This window comes from Gallus gallus, chromosome 10 (assembly GCF_016699485.2).
Source record: "Gallus gallus isolate bGalGal1 chromosome 10, bGalGal1.mat.broiler.GRCg7b, whole genome shotgun sequence".
NCBI lineage: Eukaryota > Metazoa > Chordata > Aves > Galliformes > Phasianidae > Gallus > Gallus gallus.
The window spans coordinates 17,207,785-17,220,767 of NC_052541.1; the positions used below are offsets into that span (position 1 = coordinate 17,207,785).

Consider the following 12,983-nt stretch of genomic DNA (forward strand, 5'->3'; position numbering starts at 1 on the left):
TTTTTTTTTTTTTTAGAGTTCTTTAATGAAGAAATGTTTTAGCTTTCTGATTACTCATTCTTTGTAATTTGTTAAAAGTGGGATATTTTTGTTGACAAACAACACGAGCAAGTTTCTTATTAGTACATATCTGTCCTTAATTTTACTTTAAACCTGAGTTCATGAAAGATACCTGCTCATGAGAAATGCTGAGGCCAATACTCATTGCTCAGATTTGATTTTGCAGGGGTGTTTGATGCAAAAAGAGCATAATCTCTAAAAAGACTGAGACAGAACTCATGTCTCAGAGCTATTTACAGGCTCCTTGTGAAATTCTTTCAAGGTTTACTTGTGTGGAAATTGCCACTTTTCTGAATCACTCCTGGTTTCTTAGCAGAAATTCTTTAAAAAGTCATAAGTGTAGAGGAATTGTGCCTGAGATATTGGTACGAATCAAAGTAGCCCTGCTAAGTCAGAAGAACCATGCCAGTTTATATTAGCTTGGGATCTGGCCTCAAGGTATATAAGAAACCTCTCCTGGCCCCTCTCTGATGAGTTTCTGTTGGAATGAAACCAGCACACCTTCGGAGTCTGTTTTAATTGGCAGAGCAGAACTTTTCCCAGCATCTACTTTACCTTACAGTGATTCACTTGAGAAAAGGATTAAATGACCTGCAGGACTAAGGCATACTCTAGCATGCTAACACATTATTTTTTTAAAGTTCAAGGGTCTCTAGTGACAAAGGGATCGTTTTTTCCTAAACACATAGTAAATGCAATGCCATGCTAATTCATTTCACTAATATGTTCCCCTGCTTTTAACAGGGATAAATCAGACAGAGCGTTATGTGTTTGTAGTAAACAACAATGCAAGCGCTGATTCAGTACTCCACATTTTCTTTATGATCATCTAATCTTACTTGCTACTCAGAAGTTCATATGGAATTAGAATCACGTAATCAGTCTCTTGAAATATTTTGTCATGGGAAGGAGTTGTATTATTACACAAACAAATCATGAAAACAGAGCCAATAAGAATGACTCTTAGATTAGAAGAAGGTTAAAATGGCACTACATAACCTTGGAGACCCCCTGTGCTGTTCGATTCATTAGAATCCCTTTTACCAAGGGCAGCAAACACATGCTGTATAATGTCCTTTACATTGCAAAGCCAGCACAGCCATTAGAGATGAGCAGGACTCAATTTCACTTTGTGCTCTTACTACCATCACTAATTCCATTCTATGCAGTTAAATTTTGGCCCTTGGTTCGCTACACTCTCCTCCTGAATATAACAAGATTCCACACAGATAAGTGAGAATGGCTGAGATTGTCAGCTCTTCAGCATGGTCCCTTCAATTTGTATTCATTCAGAGTAAGCACAATGGGACTCTACTTTCACACTTCAGCTTTTCTAATGTAAATAATGCAATGATAATCAGTTAAAGACACTAAGGTATCACTGATGGGAGTCCTGCAGAATATTTACTGTTGATTATCATATGTGAGTCCAAAAACAAGCTGACAGACCTGAGCTCTGCTTGTTAACATAGTCATGACACAGCAAATTTTATCCCAAGTCACTACGAGGCAACAAAGCCAGATCTCTTTGAAGCTGCTTTTTGCAGAATGAGACTTTGCTATGAATAAAAAATACCATGCAGTCTCTCCATACCCTGGCCCCTCTGAAGCCTGTGCTCCTTTCCAGGACACTACTCTCAGAGTCTACACAGCAATTAGAATTGGGTCAGCATGCCAGAATTACATTCTGGGCCTGAGCTGGTCAACTTCTGGCCAACTCTTTTTAGCTAAATGCAATTAAGATGTTTGTTTTCCCAAAGTAATACTAAATAAATGCACTTGCTTTGTTTATTTTGGTCATTGGTAAAGCTTCTCCTCTAGACAGTAAATGTAACTAAGCTGTTCTGTTTACCCTTGGTGCTTTTTCCAATGTTTCCTGTTATTTTTCAAAAGCCTGAGCCAAAGCCCACCAAAGTCTGTGGAAAGCCTTCCATTGCCTTCAATGCACGGTGCACTGCACCTCCAAGTTCTTAGGCCATATATACAAATCTTCATCAGAACCACTATGACTCTCAACAGGTTTCCTATTAAAAGCCCCACATCTGAGTTTAAGAATAATGCCAGAGGCTGAGGAAAACTGATTTAAAATACGGTTTAAATTTTTAAACAGCTGCACGTTTGTGGCTGGTAACAGACCACTTGAAAAACCCCAGAGTTTATTGTCACACACTCCCCTTTTGGTAAGGAGAGTAGGAGGATAAGTAGGGGAAAGACATGCAAGTTTGATAGGAAACATCATCAGCTGTAAAACAAATGCTTTTCTTCAAGCAGAAAGAGGCTGGCAAGGTAAATAATGAAGTATGATGAAGAGAAACCTTAAAAAAACACACCCAGAAGTGGAAATACCATGAACCACTACAATCCCTCTGTTTCAAATAAGCACTTCAGCTGGCTTTTAATAAGAGATTCTCCACAGCATCTCTGCAAAAGCCAAACGTTTCCATTGGTCTGCATGGTGCTCAGGGTGAGTCAGATACCGATTCACTTTAGGAATCAGTGGCATTCAGGACCAGTGAAGCTACCCGAGGTGACCTGGCTGTCATTGTAGCTGTTTGTTAAACTTGTGTATGACACACAATTGTTCTCCACACAATTAGCACTAATGCCAAAGTCACCATTTCTCTGAAAGACAATGAAAGAGGATGATCAGCTGTGAACACAGAAAAGAAGACAGTGGTCTGCCTCATATGACTACAGACAGTGTAATCCAAGAGAGTCTTTCTATACCTGAAGGACCAACTCACAAACTGCTCTCATAGCATAAGCTCAGCAAGACATTCAAAAGGAAGGGCTCCCTGGATCCACATGCCCCATATACCAACATGTACTCAAAGAATCAAGCAAAGATCCTGCTACAAAAATATAACTGAGTGGCGTGGGAGAAGACAGGTTTACCCATTCTTGGCTGATCCTTGTTTGCTGGAAAGCATGTTTATAATAGGAGGCTCTTGGCCTTTTTCTAAAGCATTCTGTTTTTGCAAAGCAGCAGTGCTGTAAGAGCTATATGCAGTACCAGAAGCTGCGCGTTACAGTAGCGTAAGTTACTACTGACCTTCTCAAGAGAGCATATGGACAAAACGCATTCCCTGTGACTGACCTTGCCCCAACTCACCCAGAGGTGATCTAGCATTAACCACAAAGCCAGGATATGGGGCAAATGTCTGTCTAAACCCCACGGCAGGAATTAAATGCTCAGAGAGGGCAAACAGAACAACATCCTCACTCAGTGTGCAAGGGAAAGAGGAACTGTAACTTAACCTGCTCTGGCATTTCAGCGTGGGCAGGATGAGAATACCAAATGGAAAGCCTGCTATTTACATGCTGTGGGCACAAATCCCACTTTTATCCATATGGAGGACAAAATTCTCCCCCTTCCCACTTCCTATTGGGTCTCCATGAATGGTTGAGATGGGAATTCCATCTCCATACTGCATCCAATTTCAGCTACAAAGGAAGATGCTGACATGGAAAGTTATACAAGGTGCATGAGAACATTAAGCATGAATATTAAACACAAATCAATGTAGATCACTAAGCAGAGAATGTATGTCAACAGTTCTCAGCAGCTACTGACTTAGGCTGGATTTGAACCAACTTAGAAGTGGGAGACAGTATATCACATAATCAAGACTGTGAGTCGTCCAGTCCCAAATCGAGTTCAATGTTAGGAATTTTTATTAACATTTGAAATTGAAGCTGCGTCACTGGAAAGATGCCTACTTCTGAACTGGTTCAACATGTTTAACATTTCAATATAAAATGCTGATATCTTGCAAGTTACGAGGCTTCCAACCAGTTGAGAATAACAGGCAGAAGTGAGGCATAACAGAGGCAGAATTGAAACAGAGTTGCTCATTAGAGCTGAAACTATAATAGGAGGTGCAACGCAAAATGAGGACAGGAAGTTTAAAGTAAGATTGACCTAGGAAGGTGATGCATCTGTGAAGTAAATGAAGAGATGCAAAGACAGCCAGAGGAGTCAGAAGGGAGTCCAAGTGAGGCTTGGATGGAGGACAAACTAAGAAATGCTGGGGAAACACGCTGGGGTGAGCTGCACTGGGAAAGAGGCACTGAAATAGCTTGCATAACCTTCTTACACAAACAGCGGTCACTAGGTCTGTTGGCTTAATGGAAAACAGGCTTTTTCACCTTGTGCTTTTCAAACACAAACACAGTCATTTAAATATAACTCAACTATTTCAGAGACTGTCAGGAGGTACTCTGGTGAGCTGAGATGAAGAGGGGAAGACAACTCTACTTAAAGCATTTGAAGTAATCAAAGACATTTATTATGTACATAATGTTATCCATGTGAGGATGGGTGCTATTGTTCTACTTATCAGAAGAGACAACATTTTAAGGGAGTCGTGACTAACAGACCCTTATAGTCATAAGCAAATTTATTCACTCTCTAATGATGAAGTAACCAGACATTTTCTATAGTTATCTACTCATCAAATAAACAAGAAGTCAACAACAGCAAGTGAGAACACTTGAATGCCTATAGTGAATAGCAGTGTGGAAAGCTGTGGTTTATTCAGCTGCATGACAGATCCAGCCCTTTGTGATATGGTTTTGATTTAAAAATAATTATTTCTTCTGCCATGGAATCTGTAAGGCATCAAGCATGAGCTTGTGAAGCAAGGGACATACAGCACACACTAGAGACTAACACGGCAGGCACAGGCCCATAGCATCGCGCTCACCCAAGCATTTCATCTGAAAGCTTGCTACCACAGTGGTCCCAGATACCAATAGCAGAGCTGGCCAAACCCCACTGACATCAGTGGCAGTCCTTTCAGTTGGTTTGATGGAAGTTAGACCAGAGCCATGAAGAGCAAAGTGAATCATCTTATGATCACTTCCCCAGCAATAACATCACTTGCCTATACTGTTAGCTACTTTTTCCAATGGACATTAGTTCAGGTTTCTCTCTTGAGATTTCTTGGTGCCTGTTTTGCAGAGGAGCTGCTTCACAGCAGGACAGGCAGTACTTGAGATATTCCAAGGCTTTTGGTAAGACGAAAGAATCCAGTTGCAATGCAACTGAACACTTACCGTTGCAACGGTCTGCCTCTGTTGCATCTAATTCGTGGGATGTGGTCCCAATATAGCAATGCTTCAATGTTTCTGCTAAAAATAATCAGCAGAGGGTAGTATACAAGGAAGCAGAAAAGGGAGTGCTCCGGCAAACACAGAGTCCTAAGAGAAGCTGAAGTTGGTCAATATGTGCACAAATAAACTTGGTGGAGACTTCACGTTGAAAAGTCAGAATTACCTCAAGACACCACTTCTTTCTCATCTTAACATCCACGAAGGATGTTGAACACTAAGGATGTTGAACACTAAGGAGTTCAACTTAACACCTAAACCAAATCTCTAAATGTGAAAGTTGCCAACCTGTTGTGAGAGCTGTCAGCAGTATGCACTTAGACACAGAAAGGAACATGATTATGTAGCACAGAGTTAACAATTCAGTACCAGTACAATCTCTCAGAGCACAGGTGGTGAATAAAAGGCTAATCTGTTAGGTTGTTAAGAGTAGTAATGGTCCTATCCTGTTCAGAATCTTATCTCTTTGAAGGAAGACTTGTAAAGCTGCAAGGCAAGGTGTAACTTGCAGTCATGAGGGGATGAGCATGTAAATGCTTCAGCAGTCCTCTCCTCTACTACATATAGACTCAAATGGTCCAGTTTGATCATGCTGATGTAGAAAGACACGCAGCTAAGCACAAGCAATGGACACGTAGGAAAGGCTCATGCAATGAATCCAATCAGAGGAACACTGTCCAGCATCATACAACAATGACTGCCCAGGGCTAATGTACTCCTTCTCTGCACTTACATCCTCTGAAGAGGATCAGGAGCTCATCAAGCTTAAAGTAACAGTTTCACAGTCCTTTTATGAGCTCATGACAGTTCACAAAGATTTCCTACCCAGCCTTTCTTTTTGGCACTATGGACCTCATCATCATCCTCTTACAGCATGTACATTTCTACACCCTTTGCATCCCCAGAGGGCTACCCCATCTTCACAGCAGTCATTCAACCATATGATCAGTGTTTCTACTTCTTTTCCTTGCCAACAATGCACAGAGACAACAGCAGCACCACTAAGAGTCACGGACTGTTATAACAGTCTGAAGACTGTTGAAGGGTGAACACTATACCAAAAACTACTCATTATACCATACATCAAAGTGACTGCTGACTGGAAAAGCTAAACAGTAAAGCTTCTCTCAAACTACTCGTCATGATCACTGCTGAGCTGCGAACCTAAAGCAGGAATAAAGTTATCTGAGGGTCAAAGTGTAACATCTCTGTGAAAAAACGTATGTATTCAGCCGTTCCCTTGGCCTCGACATGATCTGACCTGCCTCCTGGACATGAAAAATGCTCTCTCACTCGTCAGTCTGGTTTCAGAAAGAAGCACCATGAATGAAACAGAACACAGCAGTGGGCAGAGAAAGACTGCACATTTCTCTTTTCTTTTTTTTGGTGACCAAAAGCTTCTGCACTCCATCTGCAGCTCCTTGTATGCAGAGAACACCCTTGTGCATCACAGCAGTAACATTCTGAAACATAACAAGCTGCTTGCTTTCAGCACTGTCAGGAAGTGGGTGACAACAAAACCCCAGAAAATGTGACTTGCATTTCCTCAACAGATGAAAAATAAACATAAATCACTGGGTGTGAAAAAGACAAAACCCTGATAGAATTGGTGGGAGACTTGTCCACACACTACAAAATACAGACAAGGGCTCAGTGAGAACAGCTGACAGGTTTGTCCTTCAAGATGTTACCAACCTAAGAGGAATCTGCTGGGAACCAAGGGAACCAAGTAATCACCTGAGTGTGCTTTCCTAAAACTTCTAAGAAAACAGCAAAAGCCTCCAGTCAACTACATTAATTACAGAGAATAAAATCTGAACCAAGAGATGCAACATAAGACACTCTTAAAAGAAAAATCTCCAGAGAACAGAGAAACACTGAGCATATGTGTTAAATATGTGCAACACGAGTAACCACAGATGTCCCACACTGCCCCACCAGGAAGCCACCCACTACTGAGCAATGGGGAAAACAAGGCAGCCTGAGGAACACACTGTTCCTGTGGAATCAGGAATGCTGGCTGCCTTCCCCATGCTTGGAGATGAATTCTGCATTCATGGAGGTGGGAATGAGGAGACTGCAAACATCAAAAGACAGAGGCATGAAGTAACCGTAATGTGTACAATTCTACTAGCACCAAGTCTTCTGAAGTTCCCAGAGAAGCCAGAGGATACATGCTTCCAGAACAGTAACAATCCTGTTCACAGGGAAAAGTATTTTTCAGCCTCTTTCTTTTATTCTTTTTTTTTGTGTGTGTGTGTGTGTGTAGGTTGCCAGTCATTGTGGAGTTGCAGACCTAGAGCAAAAAAACACATTCTGTGTGATCTTACACCAAGTCACCAACATGTCAGGTGAATGCGGGGGACAGTAACAAACCCATGTATTTTCTTTTGCTTCCAAGAATTAAAAAAAGAAAATCTTTCTGGAAAAAAAAGTTGCACAGGGAACATGTGACCCAATTCCACGAGTTCCAGTTATAACCCAACAATGGATCAGTTTGCAAGAGCCAAGACCCTTCTGTTGAAGGCACCTGCTGCAAGGATATTTTATTTGTCAGTTGTATCCTTGTCACAGTCATTCCCATCAACACAAGTAGGCTTCTACCCTTACCAGAAATTTTGTTTCTAATAACGCTCCTCTTACATACCAGCCTTCTTAACTCTTGGGATTTTTCATGACAGTGCTTCTGGGGGAAAAAAAGCCATAATCATTGCATCATCTGGCCCTGGCTGTTCAGAAATGACTTAACAGTTCAGCATACTATGTTACTTGTCTCACTTGTTTTATCTGTGGGGAGACTTGATATCAAACAAGAACACTGCAAATTATGGCTTGGTATCAAAGCCCTTTTGAAGTGATACGTTCAGAGGAATACTGAACTGGAATTCTTTGGGTAGTGGAGATGCTTGGTTGCCTACAAACCTCAAGCAGCATGAAGCCGAGACTGCTTTCATATTGCAAAAGAACATCACATGAAGAAAGGTAAAAAAGGCAACTGGAGAAGAGATATTATTGCTTTGAATGACCTTGGCTTGAATGTGTTAATTTGAAAACAAATTACAGAGAAACATAAAACCCTGTTATCTTCATAGGAAGATATGCCTTTGTATGTTCTTCAGGTAATAAGGTGTTCAGCATGTCATTTAACTGATGACAGCTTTATGAACACAGCAGTTTTTCTTACCGGAGTCTGCTCATCACATGCAGAGAAGGTGCACGCAATAATGCATTTTACAAACTGGTAAGGTTTAAAATACTGTACAGTTTTCAGAATAAGCCTCCAAGTGTGTACTGTGGCAATAAGGGAATAAAAAGAAAATATCAACAGACACAGTAAGACATAAAATATATACACATATATATACTCAATGAAGAAGATGACACTTAAAAATGAACAGATGGGAGTTGATACTTGTGCACATGAGCAGAAAAGCAGAAGATAAGTAACTATTATAATGCTCCTGTGGGAAAGCCCAAGTTTTCCACATGCTTGTTCAGAGCTACTCAGTGCAGGCAACCTGCATTTTTAGCAGAAGTCAAACAGCAATGATTACAGTGGCTCACAATGGATAATAGACAAGAGTTCTGTCCCCTTGAGCTAATTCTACCACATGTCACACTGCAAGCAGTTCTAATTCAGATAAAGAAAGTGTTAGTCAGGATGGAATTTACCCATTGAAAGGTGCTAACCCTTGATCTTTTGAGAGGAAGGAAGCTGTGCTTCTTCCTTTTTTTCTGAAGTCTGAAGACTACCTAAAGTAGGAAGTAAACTGTTCATACAAAGCATTTCCTTATACTCCCCAGTTTTAATGTTCATAATTAAAATGAACATTAAAAACATATACTGGAAGTTTGCCATTTTACTAGTGATCTTCACAGTGATGCTGGTAAACAGCAAGCTGGCAGGAAGGGAGCCCAGCTGGCAGCAGGTGGAAAAGATAGGCATGCGCTGGATTCTCATGGGCAGGTGAGCACCAGCTGCCAGAGACTGGACATCATAAAATTCTGAAATATCAAACTGTCCCACACACAGATAAGATGTGGCATGCAAAATGAGTGTTGGTAGAATTCGGAGGAGAGAAGGAAGGTAAATAAAAAACACTCATTATTAAAAAGCTCAACACACTAAGCTAATCAGAGCCAAGCAGGAAGGAAACTTTTCAAATGAAAATTCAAGGAGAACATACCATTAATTAGAGCAGAAGGAGTTTGCTCTAATCTGCTCTACCCAAATAAGAACAAAAGCAAAAAATCTGAGAAAAACTGCATGGCTTCTTCTTTTTAGAAACTGGGGTTCAAGTAATGAGATACATGACAGAACTCCCCGTTGGCAATCAAAAGAACCCAGAAGCTTAGGAGGACTTTGAAATGGAAGCAGATCACCGGGAACAAAGGAATCCTGTTTATTTTGTTTGTCCAGTAACAACTTCTTGATGAATTTTATTCTACAACACAATTGCAGTCGAAGAGGCAGCCAGCCTTGTTCCACTACAGTGCTGCCTTCCACTGACATAATGGTAAAGGGAACCACATTTTTAGAGGCAACATCATTTCCATTGGCATTGCTGCTGCTGAGTTACAGCAGAAGGTTTTTCCAATGACAGTCTGGGATTTATCATCTTCCACAGAAATGCAGTCATTTTCACCTGGAACCTGTTGAACTCAGCAGGCCAGGCAGACAGCCTGGGTTACAAGCTATTGGAACTCAGCTGCTAGTGGAAAAGTAAATACTTCAGCTAGATTGCTGCCCTTGTATAAAAAAAAATGATTATTCGGTAAATGGCACTTACAAACCTAATAATTCCTGTGTTGCTGTGTACTGTGGAGATCATACAATGGGGGCTTGTACTGTTCCCATGTTTTGGGTGACTGGGGCCACATGGCTGTTTCCAGCAAAGCCAGTAAAGTATGAAACCAGAATCCTAGTAGCAGGAAGCATATAAAGGATTTGCCAAATCATTATAGCCCAGCTATTATACATGGCCTTGGCTTACTCAGCAGAATTACCCTTCAAAAAGAAAGACATAGCTGGCAAAGCCACAAAGCTATTGATTAAATGAAATTGTGTTGTCTGACAGTTTCTAAATAACTGTTGTTTGCTTGTTTGGTACAGTTTTATTGGGGTAAGTAAAGCTGCACAAGATGCTCAAAAACAAAGAAATTAGTGGGTCTGTGACAGAACATTGCTTCACTGCACAGACATCTTTCACAAAGCAGAGAGTAAAACCATAGAAATCCTTGCCCAAAACCACACAAATGCTTGCCACAAGCATCCACAAAGCAATTGGAGGTAGATGTTCCCATGCACAGTTCCAATGTGGTTATACTCCAATACTGCAAACAGACAATCAAACTCAGAAGATAACAAGAGTGAGAAAATATACACATGACAGAAGGAAGGTACCTCACCACTATGCTAGGATTATCAGGTTTATTAATTACAGCTGCAAGTCTTGCAGTTTTACACACAACTGAAATAAAACCAATCATATTATGCAGAGGCTAGCACATAACCAAACCCCTCCATTTCTCCTTCACAGTCATTTTTTTCTCTACTTGATTTCCCCAGAATTTCTGCCTCCTTCAAATTCCACTCAGCTTCTACCAAATAGCTTCACACCTTTAACCCTGCACTAAAACTGATGATCCATGAGGATGCATGCATGATTCAGATCTTACTAAAACAACTTGCCCAGCCAAAGTTAACACAGCAGCAATATTCCACTTCTGGAATTCAATATGACAGAAGATATACAAAGTAAGTTAATTTGTGGTGGGCACAGACACATGTTCTGTTTAGCAGTGCTCCACCTCGACCTCAACATCTCATGTCAAACCATCTATACTTGTAGAAGTTTCCACTGAATTCTTATTATTTATTTACGTGTGTTTAGATCCATAACTGCCTTTGATCTCTGCTTCCTTGTGACAAACTGAGGACAGTTTTCAGAACACTGTCATCAAGCTACAAATATTAAGCTTAGGTGTACAATAATTTTCTTTCGGTCTAAAACAGAGCTCTCAGTTTGTTACTGAAGTGGAATAGGCATCCACTAACATTTTGGGTTGGACCTACTTATCTCTCAAAACCAGAGTGTGTTATGAAATAGTTGTTTAGGCTTGATCATAGTAATTCTGATGCATAAAGATATGTTATGAATTAGACAGTGTTTCATTATGTCTGCATGGAGCTGTGCAGAGAAGAGCAGTTTAACTGTGAAAATGTGCTTGTAATTATCTGTAGAAGAAGAATGAAACCTGGGAGGAGGGGAACAAGGGAGCATGGGAACAGAGAGGGACATTCCACAACTGATTTACAACACAAATGGCAGAAAATAAAATTAGCAACTCCAGGGTGGGTACAGCATTGACTGCTGCCAGCATTTTTGGCCAGCCTCAGGGTATGTCTACACAGCAGTCAGTCACTCCCAAGAATCCCAGAGCTGCAGTGTACTGGAACAACAATACTCATGTGAGATTAAAATGGAGTGTGCTGGCACTAGCAGAATTTAGTTGAGACAGTAGTTGTCTGAAAGAAACTGTGCAGCTACTTAGGAAGTCTTGGTGCAACAACACAGTTACTAGTACCTGAGCTTGTCAGAGTAAAGCTTGCATGGGATCACATCATCAACTTCTGGTCCCCCATGGGATCCAACTGACCTTGATTTCCAACCCCTACAAAGGCAGACATGAGTTCCAGCATATTGTCTTCTGCAGCATGGTCAAAGCAGCCACAATGACTTTTATAAAGGCACAGAAGGAATTGCACCACAGCTCCCACAAGACAGAATCTACATTCAAGCCACCAGCAGTGCCATCAGAGAGACATACACAGCCACAAGGCAGCTGTCAAACAGCCACCATTTGCATCCCTGAACCATCAAGTAAATGGGTACTAACCGACAGAACAACGGGATGAGCACCTCTTTGCTAAGTTTCTATATGGTAGAACATACACGGACAGGAGTGAGTTGGATATGCCTGTTGGCAGCTAGAGTCTTGGACTACATGCTGAAATACTACTCTGGAGGTCCTGAGAATCCATATGAAACTTTCCAATTCAAACATGCATTATGATGAAATCTTTATGCATTGGAGGGAAGATGTTAATTTCCTGTTTGGTTCTTAGGAAGTATGCTTCTACACCTGTACCATGCTGACCCGGACTTGCCACTGCAAGTTGTCACAGGACTTTTTTTCTGTACATGTTTTGTATCAGCTGAAAACACATTCAGCCTACAATATTTTCATGTCCTGCCTTACAGCCATTTCCATGACAGAATCTCCCTGCCGGGTGCAGCACTAGACAGACTGGAACAGCAAGATTTTTAACAAGGTTATTAGCATGAATATCAGGCCACAAAGGGAACATCCAGAGACCATTCTTCCCTTAACTGCAACACCACTATTCTTTGAAACACACCACAAAAGCCATGCTTAATTATGCAGCAAATAATAATGCACTTTAAAGTCATGTTAACCAAAACGCATCAATCGTTACTTACATATAAAGCAAATCATTGTTATGGACAGAAACCTGATGGTTCTAAGTTCTTCTCTCTGCTGATTTCAAATCCAGAGCTCTTAGATTTGTGTAGTAGAGGCTTTTTTCTTTCTTTCTTTCTTTTTTTAACCTTTGGATTCATTTTTGTCCTCATCTGTTTCAGCTTCAAGTCTGAGGCCGTGCAGTTTCAGCCTGCTGGCAACGGACTGCATCTTGCTTATTGTTCGTTGATTTTGATTCACTTTCTTAAGGGCATCTGACATAGCATGGCTTCCAGCCATACCACCTCTGGCTGTGCTTTTACCAT

General features: G+C 40.9%; 1 protein-coding gene across 5 annotated transcripts in view; it reads right to left on the reverse strand.

Moving 5' to 3' along the window:
* Window positions 1-12,983, reverse strand: part of ADAMTS17 (ADAM metallopeptidase with thrombospondin type 1 motif 17) — a 165,046-nt gene that overhangs the window by 86,098 nt on the left and 65,965 nt on the right. The gene's annotated exons all lie outside the window — the stretch shown is intronic.